Source organism: Heterocephalus glaber, unplaced genomic scaffold, assembly GCF_053883595.1.
Source record: "Heterocephalus glaber isolate CG9 unplaced genomic scaffold, H.glaber_assembly_v1.0 deba00001594, whole genome shotgun sequence".
In the NCBI taxonomy this organism is placed as follows: Eukaryota; Metazoa; Chordata; class Mammalia; order Rodentia; family Bathyergidae; genus Heterocephalus; species Heterocephalus glaber.
The window spans coordinates 17,445,156-17,458,130 of record NW_028258369.1 but is presented as its reverse complement, the minus strand read 5'-3'; positions in this window follow the sequence as shown (position 1 = coordinate 17,458,130).

The following is a 12,975-nucleotide window of genomic DNA, read 5'->3' as shown; positions in this document are numbered from 1 at the left end:
TTTGTACTCACCAGCTTATGCTGCAAGCACAAACACCCTCCACTTCTCCATGGCTTACAATAGCATTAAGTTTTAATTTTATGTAAGAGTTGCTGCTCTACTAGGCTTGAATCCATGTATCTTTGCACTCAGGCTTAAGAGCAGACACCATCTGGGGAATTTGGTTCTCCTGTTTAAGGAGAGAAGCACAATGAAAAGAACCAAAGTGCAGAAGCACATGAACACATCTGCTCAGATGTGGCTTATGTAGGGTTTGCTCTTGTCTCATTGACTAAAGCAAGGAAATGGCTGGGGCCAAAGGAAATGGGGTGAAGAAATGATTCCCCCTATAGGGAAGCAGAGAAAGTACGGGCAGAGACTCAATTAGTATCTCATGCTGACCGATTTTATTTCTTCAGTTCTTTAAGTCTTTGTGAAGTTATATGGTTTTCATCTTTTAACCATCATTTTAATGGGTTCGAGGGAGGGTCAGAGACAAATGTGGGCATTCGGTCTTACTGTTAGAAAGTCTGCTGTGTGATGTCAGTGTTGGGGTAAACATAATATTTGTGCAGAATAATTCTTATATAAAAAGGGGGAAGCCAAGCAGAGCGGTGAATACTTGTAATCCCAGCTACTCAGGAGGATGAAGCAGGAGGGTGGCAAATTGGAGGCCAGTGTGGGCAACTTTGTAAGACCCTGTCTCAAAATCAAATGGGCTCAGGATGTAGCTCAGTGCTTCCTGGGTTCATTTCCCAGTACCACAAAATTAATTAATTAATTAATTGGAGGTAAGAATCAACGCTCATATTTTTTTGCTTGAAATTCAGAAACAAAGGCAAATGAAGCCAAGGACAAGGTTTACATGGGGGTGGAGGTGGATTATGGAGCACAGGACTGCCAGGGAGCTTTCCACTGTATAACAATGATATATTCTTCATTTTGTTTTGGTTTTCTGCAGTACTTGGGATTGAACCCAGGCCCTTTGTACTGAGCTACATCCCCAGCCTTTTTAAAATTTTTAAATTTTGTGATAGGTTCTCACTAAGTTACCAGGTTACCCAGGCTGGGCCCACATTTGAGATTGTCCTGCCTCAAACACCCAGAATGCTGAGATTACAAGTGCCATCAGGAATGGCTACATTTTTGTTTTAGTATCATGCAAATGCAGTACCTCTTCAGAAAGTTAAATTCCACAGTAAATTATAGCAATGGCAGACTTTAGATGAATCAACTTTTTAATATTTTGAAATTCAAGTCAGAATGGAGAAGCAAGTCTTTCCTAAATTTTCATCATTCTGTTTGGAAGTTGCTTTAAATGCTCATGTATTTCTGTTTCTTAAAATGAAAAAAAACCTGGGAGAAAACAAAGCTGAGAAAAATAAAATAAAATAATAACCCGTTTTGTTATTTTTAGTACATTTGCAAGGAGTCTTAGAAGGCAGAAGGAAGTCAGTAAAAAGATGCACTTCAAATGTCAGTTTTCTGAAGATTTTCTTAGCCTGCTCCCACGCACCTCTGCTTCAAGAGAAGCAATATTTTGTGTCTATGTTCAGCAAAGCTTTTTTCATATCTGCACCATGGCGCTCATAAATCTCTAAGGCATCATTGATCTGTGTGTCTCTCTCCTCCAGTAGACTGGATTTCTTATGACTTTGTAACCCTAAGACCTAGCTTAGTACACGGCACTTAATCAAATATCAATGAATTGTTAATGAATTAATATGCATTTCAGAATCAAGTTTAATAAAATAAGTAAAATACAAAGGAACCACTCATTTTTATTTCATGACACTCTAAATTCCAATGCTAACATTTATAAAAATTTAATTTTATTTCTTAGCTCTTTTCTTTTCTTCCTTATTTTTGTCTTAACTGCATCACTACAAGAAATGTCATTAGTATATTAATTTTTTCCAAAATAAAAACATTTTTCAGAATATACAAATAATACATACTTATTGAACAACACAAAACAAAATGTTGAAACAGTAGAAAATACATGAAGTAGAATGTAAATAAACTGTGTCACTGTCATATCCCAGGATATGACAGCTATTAACAACTATTAACAGATATGGAGACAACAGCAGTTAGCAGACACACACAGAGAACAAAATACAGGAAATAAAAACATAGTCTTTAAAATAAAAATTCAATAGATACACTGGCCTCCTGATTAAACACAGTAGACCAAACACCTATATTTACCTGCACTCACAAAATTCTGCTAAGATGGCAAATAAAGATTTGTTTAAGGTGTGGATCTGTAAGAAAGAATGGGATGAGAGAGGATAGCAAACTGTGTTTTGGAAGGTGGAGAGTGGTTCCATGAGTGGAACCTACACAAAAGAGCAGAAAGCTGAAACCTAAGCTAGTTGGTGGTGGTCCGAGCCCCCAAAGAACATGATTCCTAGTGAGTCCCCAGACAGGCTGCTGCTAATTGGTAAAGCTCACCATCCCTTTAGAGACCATTTGGATACTTAGGTGAAACTTATAAACCATATTTTTCCTTAGTTACCTGAACATAGGAACTTTCTCAGTTTGGATAATAAACATCATCATTTCATCATGCTAAAGAATTTTCAAGGCTTTCTGAAGCACTAATGACTCTGAAATGATGACAGATAAAGCCTTTTTAATGTTAATAACTTAATTCTGTCTTTACAAAAAGTTGGCCATGAACTTCCTACTGATATTTTCTTCTCTATTCAACCACTTTTTTTTTTAAAATCTCAACTGACTTTCCCCATCCTCATCAGTTTTTTAATTATCCATGTTAGGTATGAGTTTATAATGACTTTTGCATAAATGCTATCAAGGAGTATTTTATCCAGTCTACAGTTCTGGCTATATCGACATCTGGTTGGACTCAGACCATAGTCCATTCTGCTTTTAGAAAGTTAAATTCTTTCTTCTCCCTTACTTATGGATTCAACCTTAGTCATTCAGGAACCTTCTTTCATTTTTTGCCTATTTCCTCCTTTAGATTATAAATTCATATTTATCAGTCCAGTATACTCCATGAGGAATGGGCAGGCTTTCAGAATGTCAGTCTATAATGGACAATTCTTACAGCCCTAATACTTTTAGAGAAATGTGTGAAGGAACACGTTCAGTTGTTTGCAACTTCCACTGGTCATTTCTTAGCCTTTGCCTCTATGGACGGAAATCAGGTAAGTGCTAAGTTATATTAATGGCTCATGCAAAATCTATATTTTTGTAACCTTTAAGGTCAAGCTCAGTACAAAATTTCCCCTAACAGCGAGCAGATAATACTTATTGTGCAGACTTCCTTTGATTGCTAAGTGAGCACTATATAAGGTTTTGGCTATCCATTTATCTGTAGGTTGGAATAGTCCAGAACTATTAGTTGAGGGAGCTATTGATCCTTTCCACAGATGCAGTGGTTAATTTTTGTCAACTTGCCCAGATTAAGGATGCCAGGATAGCCAGCAAAACATTATTTCTGAGTGTGTTTGTGAGGGTGTATCCAGGAAAGATGAGCATTTATGTCAGTAAACTAAGGAAAGAAGATCCACAATCACCCAACATGTGTGGACATCATCCGATTTATTGGGGGCCCAGATAGAACAACAACAACAAAAAGGAAGGAGAAGGGCAGATTTACTCTCTTTCTGAGCTAAAGCATCCTTGTTTTGATGCCATTGGACATTGGAGCTCTTGTCTCACCCCCTCAGACTCCAAGACTTACACCAGCACACTACTCCCCAACTTCACTTTACCCACCCCTCTAACTCTACCTGTGGTTCTCAGGACTTTGACCTTGGACTGGGAGTTACACCCTCAGCTCATCTGGTTCTCAAGTCTTCAGATATCACTGAATATACCACTGGTTTTCCTGGTTCTCCATCCTACAGACAGTGCCTTGTGGGACTTCTTGACCTCCATAGTCATATGAACCAACTTCCATAATAAATCTCTTCTTATATGTCTCTATATATTCTATTTGTTCTGTTTCTCTGGAGAACTCTGATTAATACAATGGATGTGCTCTTTGATTAATTTCCTCCAAGTGATGGCTATGTGAATATTCATCCAAACTTCTGCTTTGGATTGGCATTTTAAATTTCCCAAGATGACCTTAACTCTATCCTGTCTTTTCAATGATTCAAATATATGTATCTCTCCTTAATTGGCAACAGAAAATGTCTGGCACTGTGTTCACACCAGGGATAGTAACCTTGAACAATTTGTTCAGCAAACCTTATCAAAAGCACATTTTCAAGAAATAATGTATTTGGAAGATTGCTTAAAAGAAATGAATAAAATTTACCCTTGGACCAATCCAATACATCAGCAGGTTTTGTCCTTGACTGTCATTGTTGGGACCCTGTACAGTTCAATGAGTAAATTCCCTTCTGCCTTATGCATTTAGTCTACAATGAATAACTCTAGTAAGAATAGCTCTATGAAACTCATTTTTATGTATTGCACAAAAGTCACTAAAGGTGCCTTACATACCTATTTACCATAGTATAGTCCTAGGAACAGAAGTTTTGACATCACATAGGAATTTTCCAGAAATACAGAATCTTGGGCCCACTCTAGAAAGACCTGTTGAATTAAAATCTACAGCAGGTACCTAGTGATCTGGGAAGATGCTATGCTACCTTTTATGATCTAGCCTTAGAATATGGGCAGCATCGCTTCTGCCACATTTTTTCTTCAGAGTAGAATCACAATCTTTTTCCTAGAGAAGTAGAATAGATTCCATCTTTAATAGGGAAATGGTAAGATTCTGGAAGGGATGAGAAATATTGCTATGGCTATTCTTTTTTCCTTTGAAATAAAATCACTATAACTGCTTATATTTTAAAAAATTGTTTTGGAGGAGATGGGTATGCATTCATAATTTAAAAAAAACATGTATTAAAAGTAAAATAGTGGGCCAGGGATTTAGCTCAGTGGCATAGCACCTGCCTGGCAAGCGCGAGGTCCTGAGTTTGATCCCTGGTACCAAAAAAAAAAGTTAAATAGCTTGCAGTTGTTTTCTTTTTTCTTTCTAAGCCTGTTGTCTATCTTTTCTTTCATATAAAGTGAATAGCCTGAGATGCCCAGGAAAAAGTTAAAATTTATGAAAGTTTACTTCTTGCTTCTGATGCTAGAAACTGACATAATCCCAATGGGTTCTGGCCAAAGTATTATTTTGAATACAAATTGTGGACCCAAGTGTCTGCTTTGGAGTCTCAAATTGTAATGTGCACATTAATTCCCATGTAGCCCAGGCTGGCCTGGAACTCACAGCAATCCTCTTGGCTCAGCCTCCTGAGTATTGTTATTACAAGCATGCACCACCATGCTTGGCTAGTCCTCTCTGTCTTATACATAGAAGGTATGCAATATGATGGTACAGTAGCACAGCCCCACACAGAGAGGAAATTTTTTTTCAGAGAGGAAATTTTAAAATGTAGGGGTAGTGTGGCTTGAGAGAGTAAAATGGAAAAGAAGGCACTATTGAAAGGACCTGTGTTTGCACAGCTCCTGGTCTAGCTCACAGTCTAACAACAGAACACAAGACCTGGCAAGATTCACACAGGCAGAGAAGATTCAAGAAGGACCTGCAGCCAACAAAAGGGAGCTTCAGACCAACAGATGAGATGTGGTTTACTTGCTACCTCATATCACCTAGGCCTGGGGCCTTCAGGTCCACAAAGGAGGTTTTAGGACCAGCAAAACAAATTAGAGCCTCATGTTCTAGGGAGACTCAGGGCAGAATTATCCATCTCCAGTGGATTCCTTTCATTTGCACTCAGCATTTAAAACAGGATGTATTACAGACATGCACTTCCATGCCTGGCTCCCTCAAATGATTCTTACGTATATTGAAGCTTTGAGATCAGAGCTTCTGCCCCCCCCATAGGGACATTTCATTGACCTCTCCTGGGTTAGGCTTTCAGGCAGGTTAATAAACAATTTTTTATTTTTTTGCTTATTTCTAGGCCCCAAATCTTTTAAGCTCCTCCCTTGACTTTCCACAACCTCCCATTTGTGAGTTGCAGTCCCTGTCTTAGTTTCTCTTTATTTGCCTGTCATTATTGACCTTGTCCTGGGTGTCTTTCTGCAAAGCCTCAGCTTTCAGCCTTCCTCCTGCTTCCCTTTAGCTTTCTCTCTAAGAACCAGCCCTCAGGTTCTCCAAGCTAAATTCTCAGGCAAGTTTCTGCTGCCCTGGGGAGTAATTATTACAACCTTTTCTTTTGGACCTGGTTCTTGGGGTATCTTGGCTACAACACATCCCATGAGTCAGTCCTGTCAGGGGAACAGAAGACTTACCAACAAGTCAAGTCTCGTGGGGATCATGCCTTCACTTTGAAGGATGGTGCAGTAACAACTTGCTCTTGCTCTGTGCTTGCTGGGAAGCCAGCAGGACTCCAGCATGAAGCATAGAAGTGCCTCATAGCATTTGGCTCTGGGCTTGTTGCAGAGGAAAGTCAAAACTAGGGAGTTCCAGAATTATTCCCGTTCATCATCAACACCCTCCCCCCCAAAACCAGAGAAAACGGGACACTCAGTGTGGTCAAGGCCACTCAAACATCAGTGATGGTCTTTTTTCTCAGCGTGCACAGAAAGAAATATATGTTAATAGAGTGAGGCTCTGTCTGCAGATAAGTAGCAATGCAGCTTCTCCTGGCTTTGCTGTAAGCAAAAGTTCCAGTGTGTCTAGCTATGAATCTGAGCCTTAAGACAGCCAATTGGCTTATTGTCCTGGAACCCTTTCCTCGCTCCCATATGTATTCCTGAGAATGTGAGAACACTTGAGGGTGTAGATTTTATTCCAAATGACATTCATTCCTCTTTTCCTTTCATGGAGGCTCTACAGTCCTCTTCATTCTTTGCCAAGTGCAATAATAGTTGTTCAATGTAGAAGATAATTTTTGTTGGTTGGCATTATAGTGCTGACCTGCTGGTTTTGCTTAGACTCTGTCTGCATGCCTGTTTTCATAAACAGTTTCATTGGAATACAGCCACACATTTATTTACAGATTATCTAATGGCTGCTTTTGCACCACGGGCACAAGTATTGAGTAGTTACAACAGGATGTTATTACTGTCAAAGCCTGAAATGCTTATTACCTGATTTTTGACAGAAACAGTTTGCAAACTCTCTTCGACTGGAAGCATCTAGAGGTCATAGACCAGGCACAGGTTATTGTGTAAAGCGCTCAGCACAACTAATAAGTTCATCCTACTATGATGTGTATGATGATTTCCAGAGATGAAGTACTTTAAAACTTTCATGTAGAAGAGTGAAAAAATTAAAGAAACAAAAAGCATTAATCATGAATCATGGTTATCTTGAATAGTAGGATTATGGACTAGTTTGATTTATTTCATTTTCCTTTCTGGATTTAGCAAATGTCTTTCAGTGAGTATTTATTATACATACACACGTCAGGCAGGTAATTAGACATTAGCAGGATTGAGAAACAAAAGGGGGTCCAAAATAACATGTTTTGCCAGTGATGGTTAAATGAAGACCTCAGTGTATAATACCTTTATATATATAATTATTTATTAGGTCTCAGACCCAAATAACGGCAGCATAGAGCACAGTGACATTTTAAGGTTATATGGTCTACATTTTCACTCTTTGCCAGGCATTCTATTTCCAGAACAAGGCCTACAACATTCAAGGTACTATGGCCTATGGTCCAAAGATACCAGAAAAGGGAGCATTCTTTAATGACCTTCCTGCCTTGGGCTGAGATCTGATCTAGATTAGAACTTTTTCTTTTATAAATCTCTTCTGTAAGTTTCTTATATGATTAAGGTGCCTAAAGGATCACTGACCATCTGAAAAGAACAAGGAAGATATTTTGACATATGGACATCCCAAAGCAGCTTGTAAGAAAAAATGTCAATAAGCATATATATTGTGTAGATAAAACAACTATAATCATCATGGTTCCCTAAACCCCAGGCACGACTCTCCTGTGTTTGGGTAAGACATCCAAACTCCCACTAGAAGCAGATAACCTTGTGGTGCTGCCCACCTTCTCTGAAGGTGTAGCTCTCTGTATATCGGCTTTGCAATAAACTCTGCCTGTATTTCTGTACAGCTGCCTACGTGTCTTGACTGAATTCTTTCATCAAAGGTATAAAGAACCAAAGCACAAGGACTGGCTCCTCACTGTTTCAGGACACAAATTCCAAGACACATACACACACATACACACACACACCATAGCAAGTCTCCTGACTTGTAAGTTATTTGTTAGGGTCTAGTTCTTTAAACAAAAAAAGATCTAAACAGGCCAGGAATTTAACTCAGTGGTTCGGCCGCCTGCCTTGTAAGTGCAAGGTCCCAAGTTAGATCCTCAGTATCAAACAAAACAAAACAAAACAAAAAAACAACAACAAAAAAATCTAAACAATTTTTAATTTCTTTTCTAAGTCAATGTGGAGATGAGAAAAGAGAAGAATTTTTTCATAATAAAATTGTAAATAAATTAAAACAATAATATTCAAATTTCTTTTGGCATGGAGCCCCTGTGATGAATGTTCATGATGGCAGCTAGAGATGTAACTTAGTGGTAGACCACTTGTTTAGCATGTGTCAGGCCTTGGGTTCCATCCCCAGTTCAATAAAAATCCAGGTGTAGTGGTGCATGGCTATAATTTCAGCAAGCTGAGAGGCTAAAGCAGGAGGATGGCAAGCTCCAGCCCATTCTGGACAACTTAGTGATTTAGTGAGACCCTATCTCAAAATAAAAAGTAAAAAAAAAGGGCTGAGGATGTAGCTCAGTGCAAAGACCCTAGGTTCAATCACCCAAATGAGAAAAAATATAGCTAGCTATATAGATAATGGTCTGTATGCCTAAAGAAAAATAAATGGAGTGGAATTATTCTATAATGTATTTTACAATCCTAAATCCAGGTCACAGTCCTTAATAGGTGCTTGGCTATCATATTTGATCATACTTGCTAGATTACTATTGGTGAGGTGTGTATTCATCAGGACTTTGTGGTTGCAAGTGACAGAAAGCTGACTCAACTAACCTCAGCCAGAAAAAGGAGGAATTTACTGGCACACACTGGGATCACAGGAAGCATGCAGGAACAGTTGGAACCAGCTCAAATGCCATCAGCTTTCCCCCCATTTCAACATCTGCCTCTCTCTGTATATGTAAATCATTCTCTCAAGCCCACTTTCTAGGTCTAGCTTGAGCACTCCCAAGAGGATGGGATGGGCCTGGCTTGAGTCAGGTGCTAACTCCTGGATGGCAGAGAAGAGGTGGAAGTATACTCTGCTGGAGAGAGAGTGAGTAGGGGGAGAAAGTGAGTTCTTGGCACTGTGTCTTAGTCACTGTCCTTGTTGCTGGGACAAAATACCTGACACTCACAACTAAAAGGAGAAGAGGTTCATTTTGGTTCATGGTTCAGTCCATAGTCATCTGGCTCCAAGGCAGGGCTGGAAAGCATAAGGGTGTAGCAGAGGAGAAGCTGCTCACCTCATGGCAGCCTGAAAGCAGAGTCAAATGAGGAGCCCAGAAGGGAGATAGACCCTTCCAGGTAACTCCCACAGTGACCCACCTCTTCCAACCAGACTCCACCTCCTAACAGCAAGTCAGCTATAAGCTCCCATAATGCAATCACCTTCAGAACACATGAGGGTCGAGAATGTCATTTTAGATCTAAACCATAACATACCAGAAGCAGAGAAGCTGGAGGAATCACAGTCATGGGAGATGGGAAGATTATTCTGGAGTGACAGCCACAGTGACTGTCACTTAACCACTTAGATATATGGTCCAAACCTATTAAGAGAGCCTGGGTACCATACAGAGGTAAGTAGCCAGTAGAGTTCATCTAAGGAGATCCATGTTATTTAAAACCCTTAAAGGCCACCCATCAAATGCCACTAAAATCTATGCCTTCCCTCCCTTCTTCCCCTTCTTTCTGATGAAAAATAAAGGGAACTTCTGTTTATTTTCCTCCAGCATCCTGCTCTTCACTTTGCCAGTTAGAATCCTAATCACTCATTTATCCTCACTTACATTCAGGAAGAAATAAAAGCTGGAATTGTTTCCCTAAGAATCTATTTCAGTGCAGCTAAGACACAGCCAAATAGAGTCTGAGTCAGTAGGTGCCAAGCGGGGCCTATGAACTTGCATTTCTAAGGAGCCTCCAAGTAACACCAATGCTATTGATCCAGGACTACACTTTAAGCAGCACTGATATAGTCTGTGCCTCAAAACCCATCTTTGCATAGCAATCTCAAAGCATCAGTGGTTTTCATCCAAGGGAGATTTGGCCCCCTAGAAGACACTGGACAATGTCTGGAGATACTTTCGATTGGCACTGTTTAAGGGTAGGGGTAGATGCTGCTGTATCTATTGTGTAGAAACCAGGGATACTGCTAAACACCTTACAGTGCACAGGGAAACCTCCCCCCCTCAAATGAAAAATTGTGTGGAACAAAATGTCAATAGCGTAGACATGGAGAAACCCTACTTTAGGTCTTAGTGTCACAGGATGGTAACCAGGCCAAAGACGTATTTAGCAAATGGTATTGTTTATCCTCTATCTTGTCCTAAAAGGAAGACTAAGAAAGCAGATTATAGTATAATCATATAACATCTACGGTCTTATACTGTGTTTATCTCCTTAGTAATACATTATCAGCTTGGCCCCTGGAGGCAAATACATTTGCAACCCTCCAATCTCATCGAACCTCTTTACTTTATAGTGATGAAGGAGCTGCCATGTGGGCCCAAATATTTGTCCAATGTTCAATAGTTAAAGAAGATCTAGAATCAAAGTCTGTGAGAGCGATATCAATGCTTTGTGAATCAATATACATACACTTGCTAGTCCCCTCCAGTACACTCAATTATACCTATATTATGCATTCACTTTTTCTATCAGCATTTCCTCTTCATATACACTTTTCTTATTTGCACACATAAAATTCAATATACACATAAATCAGAGGTTCTCTTATACTACCTAATAATACCATTGGACATGTTACACATTTGGCCCATGACATTTATTTAACATCCCTTCCAAATGCTTGCAGATAAGAGATTTTCCAGCAACAAGTTCTATTTTTGAAACACCAAATTGAAGCTTGGAACTTGTTATGAGACCGGATGGCTCTTCCATCTACCAATGCAGAGTGAAAACAGCTGGCCCTTTAAATTGTATGTGCTGTGGCCAAACCATTTCTCTGTTCTTCAGAGAAGCTTTACACCATCTAGGACAGTGATGGCGAACCTTTTAGAGTTTTTAATGATACAAATGGCCTGCTGTGACACACATGCCGTAAGTTCGCCACCACTAATCTAGGGTTTTTTTTTTATCCCTGAACTTATCACTTTTTATTCTTGTCATTTAGTATTTAAACAATAATAAAAAGGAGAAAGGAAGAAAGAAAAGAGAAACCCACCACCATCAAAACCCCCAAAGCAAAAAAAAACATTCAAAATGATCACATTTGAGGGCTGTCTCTAGATTAGGGGTTGGCAAACACTGGCTTGCAAGTTATGCCCAGCCCTTTGACCATTTTGCAAATAAAGTTTTATTGGAATACTGCCAGGCTATATGTGTACATATTTTCTATTCTTTTTTTTCCCATTAAGTTTATTGGTACATTTTCGGTATAAAATACAGTTACATTCATAATTGAGATTTTGTACCATTACGTGAGTATCTTGGTTCTTATTTTTTTCCCTTCCCTTGCCCTCCCTTCACCCCATCCACCCTTCCCTATTTGCAATGACTTTGTTTCCATTTTTTTTCCTCTTTTCGTATTTTTTCCTTTTCCTTTTTTCCCTTCCCCTACCCCTCACAATTCCCCTGGTCTTTTAGACCTTTTCTTCCTGTTACACAATATCAGTTATACATTTTTAAAATTACAATATTAAGATCTAGGAGACATGACCACAGATTTTAAAAGGATATAGAAAGCATATTACAAAAATCTGTTTTGAAATAAATTTGACAACTTCTAAGAAGTACCTTGGAAGACAAATTAATGAAACTAACTCTGGAGGAAATATAAAATTTGAATAGCACCTATTAAAGAAAGTATATTCCTAGTTTGAAAACCTACCTATATGACAACAAAAGGCTCATACACATTTTAATTGATAAATTATATCAAACATTTAAAGCAGAAAAAAGAAGGAATACTTCTCCCCTGATTTTAGGAAATCAACATTGTGCTAATCCTAAAACTGGATAAAGATAATAGAAGAAAAAAGTATGAACATAGATAGAAATTTGTTTAACAAAACAAACTATTAGAAGTCAGATCTGGCAGGATATAGAAAGTGGTTTTGTTATAGGGATGGCAGTGTTGGTTCAGCACTGGAAGATCCACCCCCAAAAGTCATCATTTTAACAGAGGAAAGGGAAAAGCCATATGATCCTGTCACTAGTTGGAGAAAGAGTATTGGACTAAATTCTACAGCTATTCATGGTAAAAGCTATCAGGAGCCTTGAAGTAGAACAGAAACTTCTCAACAGATTAAAGACATGTACTCCATACTTCCAGTGAGAATGCCTTATATAAATGGAGAAGATATAATGCTTCCTCCTTAAGATGGGGAACAAGGGCAGATATGCTTACTCTTTATCTGTCCATTAAACTTTGAAACCTAGGCCCCACCAAAATAGTCTGGCAATAAAATGACACAACTAGGATAGGATTGGCACAGCAGAAGCAAAATCTTTATATGTAGATGAAAGGATCATCTACAGAGAAATTACTAAGAAATCTCTAGGAGCCCCTAGAACTTGTACTTGAATTTAGCAGGATTAGAAAACACAAGGTATATATAAAAATTCAGGTCTGTGTATACTTGCTATAAATGAAGAATTGGATATTGAAATTTAAAAGTTATGTAGGAGTGCAAAGGACCTAGAAAAGTTAAAAACAAAAACAAAAACAGTGTTGTAAGACATTTAGTACCTAATTTTAAGACTTCTTCTAAAGCTACAGTAATCAAGGCAGTGTTGGTGTAAGGA